Source organism: Schistocerca gregaria, unplaced genomic scaffold (assembly GCF_023897955.1).
Source record: "Schistocerca gregaria isolate iqSchGreg1 unplaced genomic scaffold, iqSchGreg1.2 ptg000180l, whole genome shotgun sequence".
Taxonomy (NCBI): domain Eukaryota; kingdom Metazoa; phylum Arthropoda; class Insecta; order Orthoptera; family Acrididae; genus Schistocerca; species Schistocerca gregaria.
Genome location: NW_026061730.1, coordinates 996,538 through 1,012,005, shown reverse-complemented (window position 1 = coordinate 1,012,005; position 15,468 = coordinate 996,538). Strand labels below are relative to the sequence as shown.

At 45.4% G+C, this 15,468-nt stretch overlaps 12 non-coding genes across 12 annotated transcripts; all 12 read left to right on the top strand.

The window, feature by feature from the left end:
* Positions 1 to 201: 201 nt before the first annotated feature.
* Trnar-ucg (transfer RNA arginine (anticodon UCG)) lies at positions 202 to 274 on the top strand. Its single transcript has one exon. It is a non-coding gene; the product is annotated as a tRNA-Arg (tRNA).
* A 448-nt stretch (positions 275 to 722) lies between these two features.
* On the top strand, positions 723 to 799 carry Trnak-cuu (transfer RNA lysine (anticodon CUU)). Its single transcript has one exon. It is a non-coding gene; the product is annotated as a tRNA-Lys (tRNA).
* A 6,855-nt stretch (positions 800 to 7,654) lies between these two features.
* Positions 7,655 to 7,731, top strand: Trnak-cuu (transfer RNA lysine (anticodon CUU)). Its single transcript has one exon. It is a non-coding gene; the product is annotated as a tRNA-Lys (tRNA).
* An 899-nt stretch (positions 7,732 to 8,630) lies between these two features.
* Trnar-ucg (transfer RNA arginine (anticodon UCG)) lies at positions 8,631 to 8,703 on the top strand. Its single transcript has one exon. It is a non-coding gene; the product is annotated as a tRNA-Arg (tRNA).
* A 448-nt stretch (positions 8,704 to 9,151) lies between these two features.
* Trnak-cuu (transfer RNA lysine (anticodon CUU)) lies at positions 9,152 to 9,228 on the top strand. Its single transcript has one exon. It is a non-coding gene; the product is annotated as a tRNA-Lys (tRNA).
* Positions 9,229 to 10,142: 914 nt separating this feature from the next.
* Trnar-ucg (transfer RNA arginine (anticodon UCG)) lies at positions 10,143 to 10,215 on the top strand. Its single transcript has one exon. It is a non-coding gene; the product is annotated as a tRNA-Arg (tRNA).
* A 448-nt stretch (positions 10,216 to 10,663) lies between these two features.
* On the top strand, positions 10,664 to 10,740 carry Trnak-cuu (transfer RNA lysine (anticodon CUU)). Its single transcript has one exon. It is a non-coding gene; the product is annotated as a tRNA-Lys (tRNA).
* Positions 10,741 to 11,652: 912 nt separating this feature from the next.
* Trnar-ucg (transfer RNA arginine (anticodon UCG)) lies at positions 11,653 to 11,725 on the top strand. Its single transcript has one exon. It is a non-coding gene; the product is annotated as a tRNA-Arg (tRNA).
* A 448-nt stretch (positions 11,726 to 12,173) lies between these two features.
* Trnam-cau (transfer RNA methionine (anticodon CAU)) lies at positions 12,174 to 12,250 on the top strand. The gene has a single exon. It is a non-coding gene; the product is annotated as a tRNA-Met (tRNA).
* Positions 12,251 to 13,170: 920 nt separating this feature from the next.
* Trnar-ucg (transfer RNA arginine (anticodon UCG)) lies at positions 13,171 to 13,243 on the top strand. The gene has a single exon. It is a non-coding gene; the product is annotated as a tRNA-Arg (tRNA).
* A 1,450-nt stretch (positions 13,244 to 14,693) lies between these two features.
* Trnar-ucg (transfer RNA arginine (anticodon UCG)) lies at positions 14,694 to 14,766 on the top strand. Its single transcript has one exon. It is a non-coding gene; the product is annotated as a tRNA-Arg (tRNA).
* A 448-nt stretch (positions 14,767 to 15,214) lies between these two features.
* On the top strand, positions 15,215 to 15,291 carry Trnak-cuu (transfer RNA lysine (anticodon CUU)). Its single transcript has one exon. It is a non-coding gene; the product is annotated as a tRNA-Lys (tRNA).
* The last annotated feature ends 177 nt before the right edge of the window (positions 15,292 to 15,468 follow it).

Here is a 15,468-nt window from a genome sequence, read left to right as displayed (position 1 = left end):
ACACCCTGCCATCGATTCCGAATGCGCAAAGTGTGTGGTCTTGTTTTCCTGTCTATGTTTGGTCGGTCTCGTAAGAGGTTGAATGTAACGAATGGGTGGAAAAGAGTAAGGGGCAGGGGCTGTGTGGAACGAAAACACAGTTCCTCAGGGGGTGTGAGCGTTTCGAAATGGGTCGTATATAAGTTACACTTGGTCGTCAGTGACCGTGTGGCCTAATGGATAAGGCGTTGGACTTCGGATCCGAAGATTGCAGGTTCGAATCCTGTCACGGTCGTGTTTTTCCATTTCTGAAAAAGAAACATACCGTTTTAATGTAGCAATTGAGCAGTACGAAACCGTCTGAATGTTGCTGTTGACCATTTTGTACTTGGAGATGGTCTTGAACCTGAAACACACACAACAAGACCGGTGTTAACTAGCGAAATGGTCGGCAGAGTGCCCTCACCGCGAGTTTTGACTGGCACTTGCACATCTAAAACAACGTCGGAAAGTAACTCGTTCGGCTTTTGAGTCACATCAAGTATGTGTGTTAATTTTGACGCCGCTAGCCCTGCAGATTGTCATGCAATTCCTTTACCTCTCAGAAATGATTATGAAATAAAAGTGAAGTACGTGACGAGTGTGACGTTAGGAAAACATTAGGAAGCATGGAGAGATTCTGTATGGGACCACCCAACCCAAACGATTACTGTGTGATCTGCTGCCAATCAGGTATCCACCGAGGCAGCACGGCTAGCTCAGTCGGTAGAGCATGAGACTCTTATTCACAGGGTCGTGGGTTCGAGCCCTACGCTGGCCGGAACGGAATTTTTTTCCGCTGCAGATGTAAATTACCGATTTTCTGATTAACGTGATGTAATGGAAATAGCAACTATAAATTTGCCTACGTCTCCATCAGTCGCAAGAAAACTGTATTTGAAGTGAAGGTGATTTTGTAGACATGTGTGAAAGTCATGTTCTGAAGTGCAAGTGGTTTTGGTTGGAGAGAACACGGCTACGTGTCAGATGTGTAGCCAAGCAGTAATGGGTCGCCATTGCTGCAAATATTAGTCGAAAATATGAAGTGTTGTCAGCTGAAGTCTGATGATTCAGACAACCATACGGACGAAGTACACAAAAGTGCCGCTAGGCGGCGCCTGTTTAGGTCAGTGGTAGAGCATTGGTCTAGTAAACCAGGGGTCGTGAGTTCCATCCTCACAGGAGGAAGACGAATTTTGGAAATCAGTTGCGCATCGTGGCCGTATAGCAAACAGTATCTGTGATGAGGAACAATTAGCGACAGGAGTATTATTAAGAATTACTCTCAGATGTGATTAAGGCGAATGGCGCAGATAAAGCATTTGCCAAAGCGGTTTAGCATAAGGTGAGACGAGGCAGTCTGAATTACATTTTATAGATGTATTTCTCACAAATCTCAGAGCCTCTCGCGGTCGTCGTCGTCGCCGCCGCCGCTTCTGCATAAGTAGCAAATGGCCATCGTAGCAAATGCGGCGAGGGACACCCTGCCATCGATTCCGAATGCGCAAAGTGTGTGGTCTTGTTTTCCTGTCTATGTTTGGTCGGTCTCGTAAGAGGTTGAATGTAACGAATGGGTGGAAAACAGTAAGGGGCAGGGGCTGTGTGGAACGAAAACACAGTTCCTCAGGGGGTGTGAGCGTTTCGAAATGGGTCGTATATAAGTTACACTTGGTCGTCAGTGACCGTGTGGCCTAATGGATACATTCTGGCTTTAGCCGTCGCCGCGGTCGGACGTGCTTGTTGTTTACTCCGCGTACGTTAGCGCTATCGCCCGTGTTTGGTGTTTACGTGAAGTTAGCTGTACATTTTCGCTGTTATTTTTTGAGTGGTGTCTCTGATAAGTGTTTTTATAGTGCTTTCGTCCGTTCCACGTTTCGTGCTTCGCCGCAATTTCGGTTGTTGCCGGAATTTCGTCGGAACCGACGACCATGTCTGACACCGTCAGGAAGAATACTTTAGTCTTCTCGTTCGAGAAAGAAACACGGCCGGTCCAACCCACTGCGCTGGAAATCCACGATTGGCTGACTGAGGTAATCGGTATAAATTCTGACTCTGTTCATACCACGCAATTGGATGCTGAAAAATACTGTGTTTTTGTTAAATTTCTGAACTCAGTGACAGTCGATAAGTTGCTTGCAAAATGGGGTAATTCCGTCGAATTTGTTCACCGAGACGGTTCAAAAAGTAATGTCTCTGTACGAAAAGCTGATATCATGTACACCAATGTCAGGATTTTGAATGTTCCAATTGAAATTGATAATCAGTTGATCAAGGACGCTCTATCTAAATATGGCGAAGTTAAATCTATCTATAACGAAAGATGGTCGAAGCTTTACAAGATACAGTGTTTTAATGGCATTAGATCCGTTGAAATGGAGGTGAAAGCCAACATTCCGTCCCATATATCCGTTGCAGGCCATAAAGCACATGTTGTGTATTCTGGTCAGGAGCGCACGTGCAATATTTGCAATGAGACAGGTCATTTCCGACAAGATTGTCCGCGCCGTGTTTTTGTTCTTCGGAACAATCTAACACAGCGTCAAAAACTGACCCTCAGCGATGTCTTACCAAATAGCACTTCCCTTCTTTCGGTTAACGACAGTGGTGCATGTACTTCTGCAGTGCCCGCCATAACTACTACGGAGTTCCCTCCCCTGAGCGTCATTACATCACACCCTTCTGTTCCCGATTGCGATCTCCCGAATAAGAAGCGACCGTTGGAAACGACCGATGACGGCTCGGACGGCGAGTCCGCCCGTAATTCGCCTTCCACCCGCAAGCAGAAGCAATGTAATGCGGATGTGCTCGAGGAAACAAACAGTACATGTATTGACGTGCCGACAGCCGCTGAGGCAACCCGGCCGCTGTCGGCGGCTGAACAGGTACAAACGGTCCACGGAGGGGACGCAGTAACGATTGTCGCGGAGACGGATGAGGCGCACTCCGAAGCACAGGAGGTGACGGAGCGGAACCCAACTCAAGAACTTACAGACCCACAAACCGCCGACTCAGTCAGTGCTCTGGAGCTAGTGACGGAAGAACAAGGAAATGGCACTCGTAAAAAGGACGCTGTTGAGGCAGCTTCGGTCACAACGGTGGTAAAGATAGACAATCCGACTGACGGCGCGTTGAACCAAGATGTCCGAAGACGCCGACTCAAACCGCAACCTACTCTCAAAGCTTCCCGTAACCAAAGCAAACAACAACCAGCACAAGAGGAAGCGACGGCCAAGAACGTCTTGTATGAAATCATCACGGAAAGACCTAAGGAGGTACCTTCAAGTGACATTAGTGATGCAAAGCCCCTCGGTAAAACTAAAACCCGAGATGTTCGGAATCCTACACCAAAATGAGGCTGTAAGATGAAAAAAAAAAAAAGGATTTTGTTGAACCAGTTTCATTTCTAATTGTACTACTGTCTTAGTCATATTTCAGAGGAACCAGATGAAGTGTTTACCGAGCTTCAAATACTGACTATTCTTTTAGATGTTTGTTTAAGCGGAGTCGTTTCTCCCTTCTAGAAGCTGCACATCTCTTTTCTTTTTTTTTTTTATTAATATTTTGTTATCTTTTTAATCACTTATTTACTTTTTATGCAAACTAAATGTCCCAGGCATATACAATTACGACTATCAATATTAACAGGATTACATCCGTGACTAAAGTTACAGCGCTCAAGGATTATTTATATGAGTCAGGGACGGACATTGCTTTCCTACAGCAAGTAGTGCTGACTAATCTTACAGTGCCTGGATATTTGGCGATCTTAAATGTCTCACTTGACACCAACGTCGGTACAGCAATTTTAGTCAGGGAGGGGATTCCTGTCTCGGATATCGAGAGGTTGGACTCCGGCAGAGCGATAGGTATAAAAGTCTTTGGTTCTACCCTTATCAATCTGTATGCCCCTTCTGGCACATCCAATAGAATGGAAAGAGCACAGTTCTATAAAGAAGAAATCATTTATTTATTACGGAAAAACCCAAAAGATCTTATAATAGGCGGTGATTTTAATTGTGTGATAAATAAGAAAGACCAGGTTCCGAATTTTAATAACTGCACTGAACTGAAGCGTTTCGTCACTGTTTTACAGCTTAAAGATGCTTGGGAAATAATGTATCCCACATTTGTGGCATTTACATTCCTAGGTCCTCACTCACGTAGCAGGATCGACAGACTCTACATATCGCAAAGTCTAGTTAGCTCCTTCATTAAAGCAGAGACGATTCCAGTTTACTTTTCTGATCATAGCTCCGTGTTAGCTTCCATCAACCTTACTGCGCAACCCACTCGCCGTTTTAGAAGTTCATGGCACCTTAATACGTCACTGATGCAGGACGACGGATTAGAAGAAAGTTTGACAGAAGCGTGGGCATTGTGCCTCCGCTCTGCAGATAGACACGTCTCAGTACTAGACTGGTGGTGCAACAGGGCAAAGCCTAAACTGAGAAAAGTTCTCATCCAGTATAGTGTACAACGATCGAAAGACTTGAAAAATTCCATAGAATTTTATTATACCATGCTGCGAAATTTATATGAGCAGGCAAACACTTCCAACGTCCGTCTGGCAGATATCAAGCAAACTAAGGCCAAATTGCTCAGTCTTAAAAGACAGCAGATGGAGGGTCTGAAATTAAAATCCAAGGCTAAGACAGTCGTGGAGGATGAACATGCTTCCTTGTACCATCTACTGAAGCACGAAAGAAACAGGAGACGCACCTTCATTGATGGACTTCAGTCTGAAACTGGCGAGACACTCACGACTCAGAGAGACATCGTCAATGCAGTGCACAAATATTACGAAGACCTATACACTGCCAACCCGGTATGTGAAGAGTCCTTCGATGAGTTCCTTAGTTACATAGCTCCACAGGTCTCGGACGAGGAAAACGAAGACCTTCTCGTTGAGTGTACTAACGAAGATATCCACAGAATCATCTGCAAATCTCCTCTGAGGAAATCGCCGGGACCGGATGGTTTGCCTGTTGAATTTTATAAACGATACTGGCCACTGATTGGTGACATGTTTACCCGAATGACGAACGAGGTGCTTCAGGGAAAGCATTTACCTGCTGTTTTTAAAGAGAGCACAATAGTACTAATCCCAAAAAATGCTGCAAAAAGAAACCTCAACAACTTTCGTCCTATCTCCCTGTTAAACTCCGATTATAAAATCATCGGCAGAATTTTAAACAACAGACTCTCACAGTTGGCCAAAAAGATAGTAAGTCCATACCAGTCCTGTGTGCCTACCAAGAGCATTTTCAAAAGCATAGCTGAATATAGAGATATAATTGCAATCACTGCTGTGACCACCATAAAATGTGCTATCATGTTTATTGACTTCCAGAAAGCATTTGATCGTGTGGATCATAGATTCCTTAGTGCCACACTGAACAAAATAGGTTTTAATGAGCGAGTCGTAAGTGTGATCAGAAATGTTGCAACAGGCATCAGCGCTTGTATATCAGTTAACTGCCAGAGGACAAAGCAGATTCAGATCAGGCGCGGCGTTCCTCAAGGAAGCCCCCTTTCCATGTTCCTATTCGTGCTTTCATTAGAACCTTTCCTCCGCAGTGTTCATGCCACTCTAACTGGCATCACATTATCTGGTCACCGAACAGTCATAAACGCCTATGCCGATGATGTCGGAGTCGTCCTGCGAAATCCCGACGACATTTTGAAATTGGAAACGCTAATTAAAAAGTACTGTAGAGTCTCCGGAGCAGGTGTCAACGCAAACAAAAGCAAACTCCTAAACCTGCGGGGTTTTCAACATACCACCTTAGCCTGGGCCACAACGGTCACCCAATGCAAAGCACTAGGAATAACACTGACACCTTGTCCGTTAAAAATGGCAGCTATCAATTGGAGAAATACGTCGGGACAACTTCTTGGAACAACAAGGGAAAACCTCCACCGTAACATGAACCAAGTTCAGAGGGTGATTTTCATTAACCACTGCATTCTCTCCAGGAGTTACTTTATAGCACAGATCTTCCCACTACCGAAAATGATTGGAAAAAAGATAATGTCCACCATTGCCAGCTATCTTTGGAGAGGGGATATATTCAGAGTCGACGCAAAAACTGCGACCTTAGATCCCAGGAATGGAGGTTTGGGGTTAGTTGACATCAGAAATAAGGCGTCTGCGCTTTTTATAAAAAGGACCGCCACTATCCTTAGCGACCACGCTGATAGCATTACAACTAAATTATTTGAAGTTGTCAGGCCTGCCAGTTTACAGGCGCCGGTGAATGTGCAAAAAATAAATAACCGGCTCCAGTACGTTCGTGTATATTTTGTGGAATTAAGCTATCTCGGCGGTGTCATCATCAACTCACGACGGATCACGGCCCGCGATATTCTGTGCCATCGAAAGAAAATGGAGGGGAGAAACAAATTGGAAAGTAAATACCCACACACTGATTGGGACGCCATATGGAAAAATATTAATATGCGTGGTCTACCATCGGACGTCAAGTCCGCGTGGTATAAAACAGTGAATGAGACCGTAAGCACCAATGAAAGGTTACATGCAATCGGCGTTAGCGACACGAACCTATGTCTCAAATGTAAATTGATCGACACGTTAGTGCACAGATTCACGTGCGGTGGCAATCTACAACTCTGTAATTGGATTAGGGAACAACTGGCTTTTCTTACGAGATCTTCGGTGGAAAATTTTCCCCCTGTTACATTCCTCAGGCCTCAGACTTGCTATTTTCCAGCAGCAAAAAACAACTCGGTCCATTGGTTAATGGGACACTATGTGAATTACGTAATTAATCACCTGGGAAATGACAATTCCACTGATTTTTACATGTACTTGAAGTGTGCTTTTTATAACGCCCTGAAATATAAAGACCACAAGAAAAACTACGGCAATATGCTTAAAATTGTATTCGAGCGACTGGGCATTGGTTGACAAGCCAACGAGATAAACAAAAATCGTTTATTTAAGCGAAACGACGCTTAAACAAAAACAATTGGGGAGAAGTACAATTTTACAGTTTCATATTACAATCACTTATCCTCTGCTGGCAAAGAAGGCTATTTTGTTTATTGCACAGAAGAAGCCGAAGCCGAAAAAAAAAAAAAAAAAAAAAAAAAAAAAAAAAGAAAAAAAATGGATAAGGCGTCGGACTTCGGATCCGAAGATTGCAGGTTCGAATCCTGTCACGGTCGTGTTTTTCCATTTCTGAAAAAGAAACATACCGTTTTAATGTAGCAATTGAGCAGTACGAAACCGTCTGAATGTTGCTGTTGACCATTTTGTACTTGGAGATGGTCTTGAACCTGAAACACACACAACAAGACCGGTGTTAACTAGCGAAATGGTCGGCAGAGTGCCCTCACCGCGAGTTTTGACTGGCACTTGCACATCTAAAACAACGTCGGAAAGTAACTCGTTCGGCTTTTGAGTCACATCAAGTATGTGTGTTAATTTTGACGCCGCTAGCTCTGCAGATTGTCATGCAATTCCTTTACCTCTCAGAAATGATTATGAAATAAAAGTGAAGTACGTGACGAGTGTGACGTTAGGAAAACATTAGGAAGCATGGAGAGATTCTGTATGGGACCACCCAACCCAAACGATTACTGTGTGATCTGCTGCCAATCAGGTATCAACCGAGGCAGCACGGCTAGCTCAGTCGGTAGAGCATGAGACTCTTATTCACAGGGTCGTGGGTTCGAGCCCTACGCTGGCCGGAACGGAATTTTTTTCCGCTGCAGATGTAAATTACCGATTTTCTGATTAACGTGATGTAATGGAAATAGCAACTATAAATTTGCCTACGTCTCCATCAGTCGCTAGAAAACTGTATTTGAAGTGAAGGTGATTTTGTAGACATGTGTGAAAGTCATGTTCTGAAGTGCAAGTGGTTTTGGTTGGAGAGAACACGGCTACGTGTCAGATGTGTAGCCAAGCAGTAATGGGTCGCCATTGCTGCAAATATTAGTCGAAAATATGAAGTGTTGTCAGCTGAAGTCTGATGATTCAGACAACCATACGGACGAAGTACACAAAAGTGCCGCTAGGCGGCGCCTGTTTAGGTCAGTGGTAGAGCATTGGTCTAGTAAACCAGGGGTCGTGAGTTCCATCCTTACAGGAGGAAGACGAATTTTGGAAATCAGTTGCGCATCGTGGCCGTATAGCAAACAGTATCTGTGATGAGGAGCAATTAGCGACAGGAGTATTATTAAGAATTACTCTCAGATGTGATTAAGGCGAATGGCGCAGATAAAGCATTTGCCAAAGCGGTTTAGCACAAGGTGAGACGAGGCAGTCTGAATTACATTTTATAGATGTATTTCTCACAAATCTCAGAGCCTCTCGCGGTCGTCGTCGTCGCCGCCGCCGCTTCTGCATAAGTAGCAAATGGCCATCGTAGCAAATGCGGCGAGGGACACCCTGCCATCGATTCCGAATGCGCAAAGTGTGTGGTCTTGTTTTCCTGTCTATGTTTGGTCGGTCTCGTAAGAGGTTGAATGTAACGAATGGGTGGGAAAGAGTAAGGGGCAGCGGCTGTGTGGAACGAAAACACAGTTCCTCAGGGGGTGTGAGCGTTTCGAAATGGGTCGTATATAAGTTACACTTGGTCGTCAGTGACCGTGTGGCCTAATGGATAAGGCGTCGGACTTCGGATCCGAAGATTGCAGGTTCGAATCCTGTCACGGTCGTGTTTTTCCATTTCTGAAAAAGAAACATACCGTTTTAATGTAGCAATTGAGCAGTACGAAACCGTCTGAATGTTGCTGTTGACCATTTTGTACTTGGAGATGGTCTTGAACCTGAAACACACACAACAAGACCGGTGTTAACTAGCGAAATGGTCGGCAGAGTGCCCTCACCGCGAGTTTTGACTGGCACTTGCACATCTAAAACAACGTCGGAAAGTAACTCGTTCGGCTTTTGAGTCACATCAAGTATGTGTGTTAATTTTGACGCCGCTAGCTCTGCAGATTGTCATGCAATTCCTTTACCTCTCAGAAATGATTATGAAATAAAAGTGAAGTACGTGACGAGTGTGACGTTAGGAAAACATTAGGAAGCATGGAGAGATTCTGTATGGGACCACCCAACCCAAACGATTACTGTGTGATCTGCTGCCAATCAGGTATCCACCGAGGCAGCACGGCTAGCTCAGTCGGTAGAGCATGAGACTCTTATTCACAGGGTCGTGGGTTCGAGCCCTACGCTGGCCGGAACGGAATTTTTTTCCGCTGCAGATGTAAATTACCGATTTTCTGATTAACGTGATGTAATGGAAATAGCAACTATAAATTTGCCTACGTCTCCATCAGTCGCAAGAAAACTGTATTTGAAGTGAAGGTGATTTTGTAGACATGTGTGAAAGTCATGTTCTGAAGTGCAAGTGGTTTTGGTTGGAGAGAACACGGCTACGTGTCAGATGTGTAGCCAAGCAGTAATGGGTCGCCATTGCTGCAAATATTAGTCGAAAATATGAAGTGTTGTCAGCTGAAGTCTGATGATTCAGACAACCATACGGACGAAGTACACAAAAGTGCCGCTAGGCGGCGCCTGTTTAGGTCAGTGGTAGAGCATTGGTCTAGTAAACCAGGGGTCGTGAGTTCCATCCTCACAGGAGGAAGACGAATTTTGGAAATCAGTTGCGCATCGTGGCCGTATAGCAAACAGTATCTGTGATGAGGAACAATTAGCGACAGGCGTATTATTAAGAATTACTCTCAGATGTGATTAAGGCGAATGGCGCAGATAAAGCATTTGCCAAAGCGGTTTAGCATAAGGTGAGACGAGGCAGTCTGAATTACATTTTATAGATGTATTTCTCACAAATCTCAGAGCCTCTCGCGGTCGTCGTCGTCGTCGTCGTCGTCGCCGCCGCCGCCGCTTCTGCATAAGTAGCAAATGGCCATCGTAGCAAATGCGGCGAGGGACACCCTGCCATCGATTCCGAATGCGCAAAGTGTGTGGTCTTGTTTTCCTGTCTATGTTTGGTCGGTCTCGTAAGAGGTTGAATGTAACGAATGGGTGGGAAAGAGTAAGGGGCAGCGGCTGTGTGGAACGAAAACACAGTTCCTCAGGGGGTGTGAGCGTTTCGAAATGGGTCGTATATAAGTTACACTTGGTCGTCAGTGACCGTGTGGCCTAATGGATAAGGCGTCGGACTTCGGATCCGAAGATTGCAGGTTCGAATCCTGTCGCGGTCGTGTTTTTCCATTTCTGAAAAAGAAACATACCGTTTTAATGTAGCAATTGAGCAGTACGAAACCGTCTGAATGTTGCTGTTGACCATTTTGTACTTGGAGATGGTCTTGAACCTGAAACACACACAACAAGACCGGTGTTAACTAGCGAAATGGTCGGCAGAGTGCCCTCACCGCGAGTTTTGACTGGCACTTGCACATCTAAAACAACGTCGGAAAGTAACTCGTTCGGCTTTTGAGTCACATCAAGTATGTGTGTTAATTTTGACGCCGCTAGCTCTGCAGATTGTCATGCAATTCCTTTACCTCTCAGAAATGATTATGAAATAAAAGTGAAGTACGTGACGAGTGTGACGTTAGGAAAACATTAGGAAGCATGGAGAGATTCTGTATGGGACCACCCAACCCAAACGATTACTGTGTGATCTGCTGCCAATCAGGTATCCACCGAGGCAGCACGGCTAGCTCAGTCGGTAGAGCATGAGACTCTTATTCACAGGGTCGTGGGTTCGAGCCCTACGCTGGCCGGAACGGAATTTTTTTCCGCTGCAGATGTAAATTACCGATTTTCTGATTAACGTGATGTAATGGAAATAGCAACTATAAATTTGCCTACGTCTCCATCAGTCGCAAGAAAACTGTATTTGAAGTGAAGGTGATTTTGTAGACATGTGTGAAAGTCATGTTCTGAAGTGCAGGTGGTTTTGTTTGAAGAGAATATCGGCTACGTGTCAGATGTGTAGCCAAGCAGTAATGGGTCGCCATTGCTGCAAATATTAGTCGAAAATATGAAGTGTTGTCAGCTGAAGTCTGATGATTCAGACAACCATACGGACGAAGTACACAAAAGTGCCGCAAGGCGGCGCCTGTTTAGGTCAGTGGTAGAGCATTGGTCTAGTAAACCAGGGGTCGTGAGTTCCATCCTCACAGGAGGAAGACGAATCTTGGAAATCAGTTGGGCATCGTAGCCGTATAGAAAGCAGTATCTGTGATGAGGAACAATTAGCGACAGGCGTATTATTAAGAATTACTCTCAGATGTGATTAAGGCGAATGGCGCAGATAAAGCATTTGCCAAAGCGGTTTAGCATAAGGTGAGACGAGGCAGTCTGAATTACATTTTATAGATGTATTTCTCACAAATCTCAGAGCCTCTCGCGGTCGTCGTCGTCGTCGTCGTCGCCGCCGCCGCCGCTTCTGCATAAGTAGCAAATGGCCATCGTAGCAAATGCGGCGAGGGACACCCTGCCATCGATTCCGAATGCGCAAAGTGTGTGGTCTTGTTTTCCTGTCTATGTTTGGTCGGTCTCGTAAGAGGTTGAATGTAACGAATGGGTGGAAAAGAGTAAGGGGCAGGGGCTGTGTGGAACGAAAACACAGTTCCTCAGGGGGTGTGAGCGTTTCGAAATGGGTCGTATATAAGTTACACTTGGTCGTCAGTGACCGTGTGGCCTAATGGATAAGGCGTCGGACTTCGGATCCGAAGATTGCAGGTTCGAATCCTGTCACGGTCGTGTTTTTCCATTTCTGAAAAAGAAACATACCGTTTTAATGTAGCAATTGAGCAGTACGAAACCGTCTGAATGTTGCTGTTGACCATTTTGTACTTGGAGATGGTCTTGAACCTGAAACACACACAACAAGACCGGTGTTAACTAGCGAAATGGTCGGCAGAGTGCCCTCACCGCGAGTTTTGACTGGCACTTGCACATCTAAAACAACGTCGGAAAGTAACTCGTTCGGCTTTTGAGTCACATCAAGTATGTGTGTTAATTTTGACGCCGCCAGCTCTGCAGATTGTCATGCAATTCCTTTACCTCTCAGAAATGATTATGAAATAAAAGTGAAGTACGTGACGAGTGTGACGTTAGGAAAACATTAGGAAGCATGGAGAGATTCTGTATGGGACCACCCAACCCAAACGATTACTGTGTGATCTGCTGCCAATCACGTATCCACCGAGGCAGCACGGCTAGCTCAGTCGGTAGAGCATGAGACTCATATTCACAGGGTCGTGGGTTCGAGCCCTATGCTGGCCGGAACGGAATTTTTTCCGCTGCAGATGTAAATTACCGATTTTCTGATTAACGTGATGTAATGGAAATAGCAACTTTAAAATTTGCCTACGTCTCCATCAGTCGCTAGAAAACTGTATTTGAATTGAAGGTGATTTTGTAGACATGTGTGAAAGTCATGTTCTGAAGTGCAAGTGGTTTTGGTTGGAAAGAACACGGCTACGTGTCAGATGTGTAGCCAAGCAGTAATGGGTCGCCATAGCTGCAAATATTAGTCGAAAATATGAAGTGTTGTCAGCTGAAGTCTGATGATGCAGACGACCGTACGGACGAAGTACGCAAAAGTGCCGCTAGGCGGCGCCTGTTTTGGTCAGTGGTAGAGCATTGGTCTAGTAAACCAGGGGTCGTGAGTTCCATCCTCACAGGAGGAAGACGAATCTTGGAAATCAGTTGCGCATCGTAGCCGTATAGAAAGCAGTATCTGTGATGAGGAACAATTAGCGACAGGCGTATTATTAAGAATTACTCTCAGATGTGATTAAGGCGAATGGCGCAGATAAAGCATTTGCCAAAGCGGTTTAGCATAAGGTGAGACGAGGCAGTCTGAATTACATTTTATAGATGTATTTCTCACAAATCTCAGAGCCTCTCGCGGTCGTCGTCGTCGTCGTCGCCGCCGCCGCCGCCGCCGCCGCCGCTTCTGCATAAGTAGCAAATGGCCATCGTAGCAAATGCGGCGAGGGACACCCTGCCATCGATTCCGAATGCGCAAAGTGTGTGGTCTTGTTTTCCTGTCTATGTTTGGTCGGTCTCGTAAGAGGTTGAATGTAACGAATGGGTGGAAAAGAGTAAGGGGCAGGGGCTGTGTGGAACGAAAACACAGTTCCTCAGGGGGTGTGAGCGTTTCGAAATGGGTCGTATATAAGTTACACTTGGTCGTCAGTGACCGTGTGGCCTAATGGATAAGGCGTCGGACTTCGGATCCGAAGATTGCAGGTTCGAATCCTGTCACGGTCGTGTTTTTCCATTTCTGAAAAAGAAACATACCGTTTTAATGTAGCAATTGAGCAGTACGAAACCGTCTGAATGTTGCTGTTGACCATTTTGTACTTGGAGATGGTCTTGAACCTGAAACACACACAACAAGACCGGTGTTAACTAGCGAAATGGTCGGCAGAGTGCCCTCACCGCGAGTTTTGACTGGCACTTGCACATCTAAAACAACGTCGGAAAGTAACTCGTTCGGCTTTTGAGTCACATCAAGTATGTGTGTTAATTTTGACGCCGCTAGCTCTGCAGATTGTCATGCAATTCCTTTACCTCTCAGAAATGATTATGAAATAAAAGTGAAGTACGTGACGAGTGTGACGTTAGGAAAACATTAGGAAGCATGGAGAGATTCTGTATGGGACCACCCAACCCAAACGATTACTGTGTGATCTGCTGCCAATCAGGTATCCACCGAGGCAGCACGGCTAGCTCAGTCGGTAGAGCATGAGACTCTTATTCACAGTTTCGTGGGTTCGAGCCCTACGCTGGCCGGAACGGAATTTTTTCCGCTGCAGAAGTAAATTACCGATTTTCTGATTAACGTGATGTAATGGAAATAGCAACTATAAATTTGCCTACGTCTCCATCAGTCCCTAGAAAACTGTATTTGAATTGAAGGTGATTTTGTAGACATGTGTGAAAGTCATGTTCTGAAGTGCAAGTGGTTTTGGTTGGAAAGAACACGGCTACGTGTCAGATGTGTAGCCAAGCAGTAATGGGTCGCCATAGCTGCAAATATTAGTCGAAAATATGAAGTGTTGTCAGCTGAAGTCTGATGATTCAGACAACCATACGGACGAAGTACACAAAAGTGCCGCTAGGCGGCGCCTGTTTAGGTCAGTGGTAGAGCATTGGTCTAGTAAACCAGGGGTCGTGAGTTCCATCCTCACAGGAGGAAGACGAATCTTGGAAATCAGTTGCGCATCGTAGCCGTATAGAAAGCAGTATCTGTGATGAGGAACAATTAGCGACAGGCGTATTATTAAGAATTACTCTCAGATGTGATTAAGGCGAATGGCGCAGATAAAGCATTTGCCAAAGCGGTTTAGCATAAGGTGAGACGAGGCAGTCTGAATTACATTTTATAGATGTATTTCTCACAAATCTCAGAGCCTCTCGCGGTCGTCGTCGTCGTCGTCGTCGTCGTCGTCGTCGTCGCCGCCGCCGCCGCTTCTGCATAAGTAGCAAATGGCCATCGTAGCAAATGCGGCGAGGGACACCCTGCCATCGATTCCGAATGCGCAAAGTGTGTGGTCTTGTTTTCCTGTCTATGTTTGGTCGGTCTCGTAAGAGGTTGAATGTAACGAATGGGTGGGAAAGAGTAAGGGGCAGCGGCTGTGTGGAACGAAAACACAGTTCCTCAGGGGGTGTGAGCGTTTCGAAATGGGTCGTATATAAGTTACACTTGGTCGTCAGTGACCGTGTGGCCTAATGGATAAGGCGTCGGACTTCGGATCCGAAGATTGCAGGTTCGAATCCTGTCACGGTCGTGTTTTTCCATTTCTGAAAAAGAAACATACCGTTTTAATGTAGCAATTGAGCAGTACGAAACCGTCTGAATGTTGCTGTTGACCATTTTGTACTTGGAGATGGTCTTGAACCTGAAACACACACAACAAGACCGGTGTTAACTAGCGAAATGGTCGGCAGAGTGCCCTCACCGCGAGTTTTGACTGGCACTTGCACATCTAAAACAACGTCGGAAAGTAACTCGTTCGGCTTTTGAGTCACATCAAGTATGTGTGTTAATTTTGACGCCGCTAGCTCTGCAGATTGTCATGCAATTCCTTTACCTCTCAGAAATGATTATGAAATAAAAGTGAAGTACGTGACGAGTGTGACGTTAGGAAAACATTAGGAAGCATGGAGAGATTCTGTATGGGACCACCCAACCCAAACGATTACTGTGTGATCTGCTGCCAATCAGGTATCCACCGAGGCAGCACGGCTAGCTCAGTCGGTAGAGCATGAGACTCTTATTCACAGGGTCGTGGGTTCGAGCCCTACGCTGGCCGGAACGGAATTTTTTTCCGCTGCAGATGTAAATTACCGATTTTCTGATTAACGTGATGTAATGGAAATAGCAACTATAAATTTGCCTACGTCTCCATCAGTCGCAAGAAAACTGTATTTGAAGTGAAGGTGATTTTGTAGACATGTGTGAAAGTCATGTTCTGAAGTGCAGGTGGTTT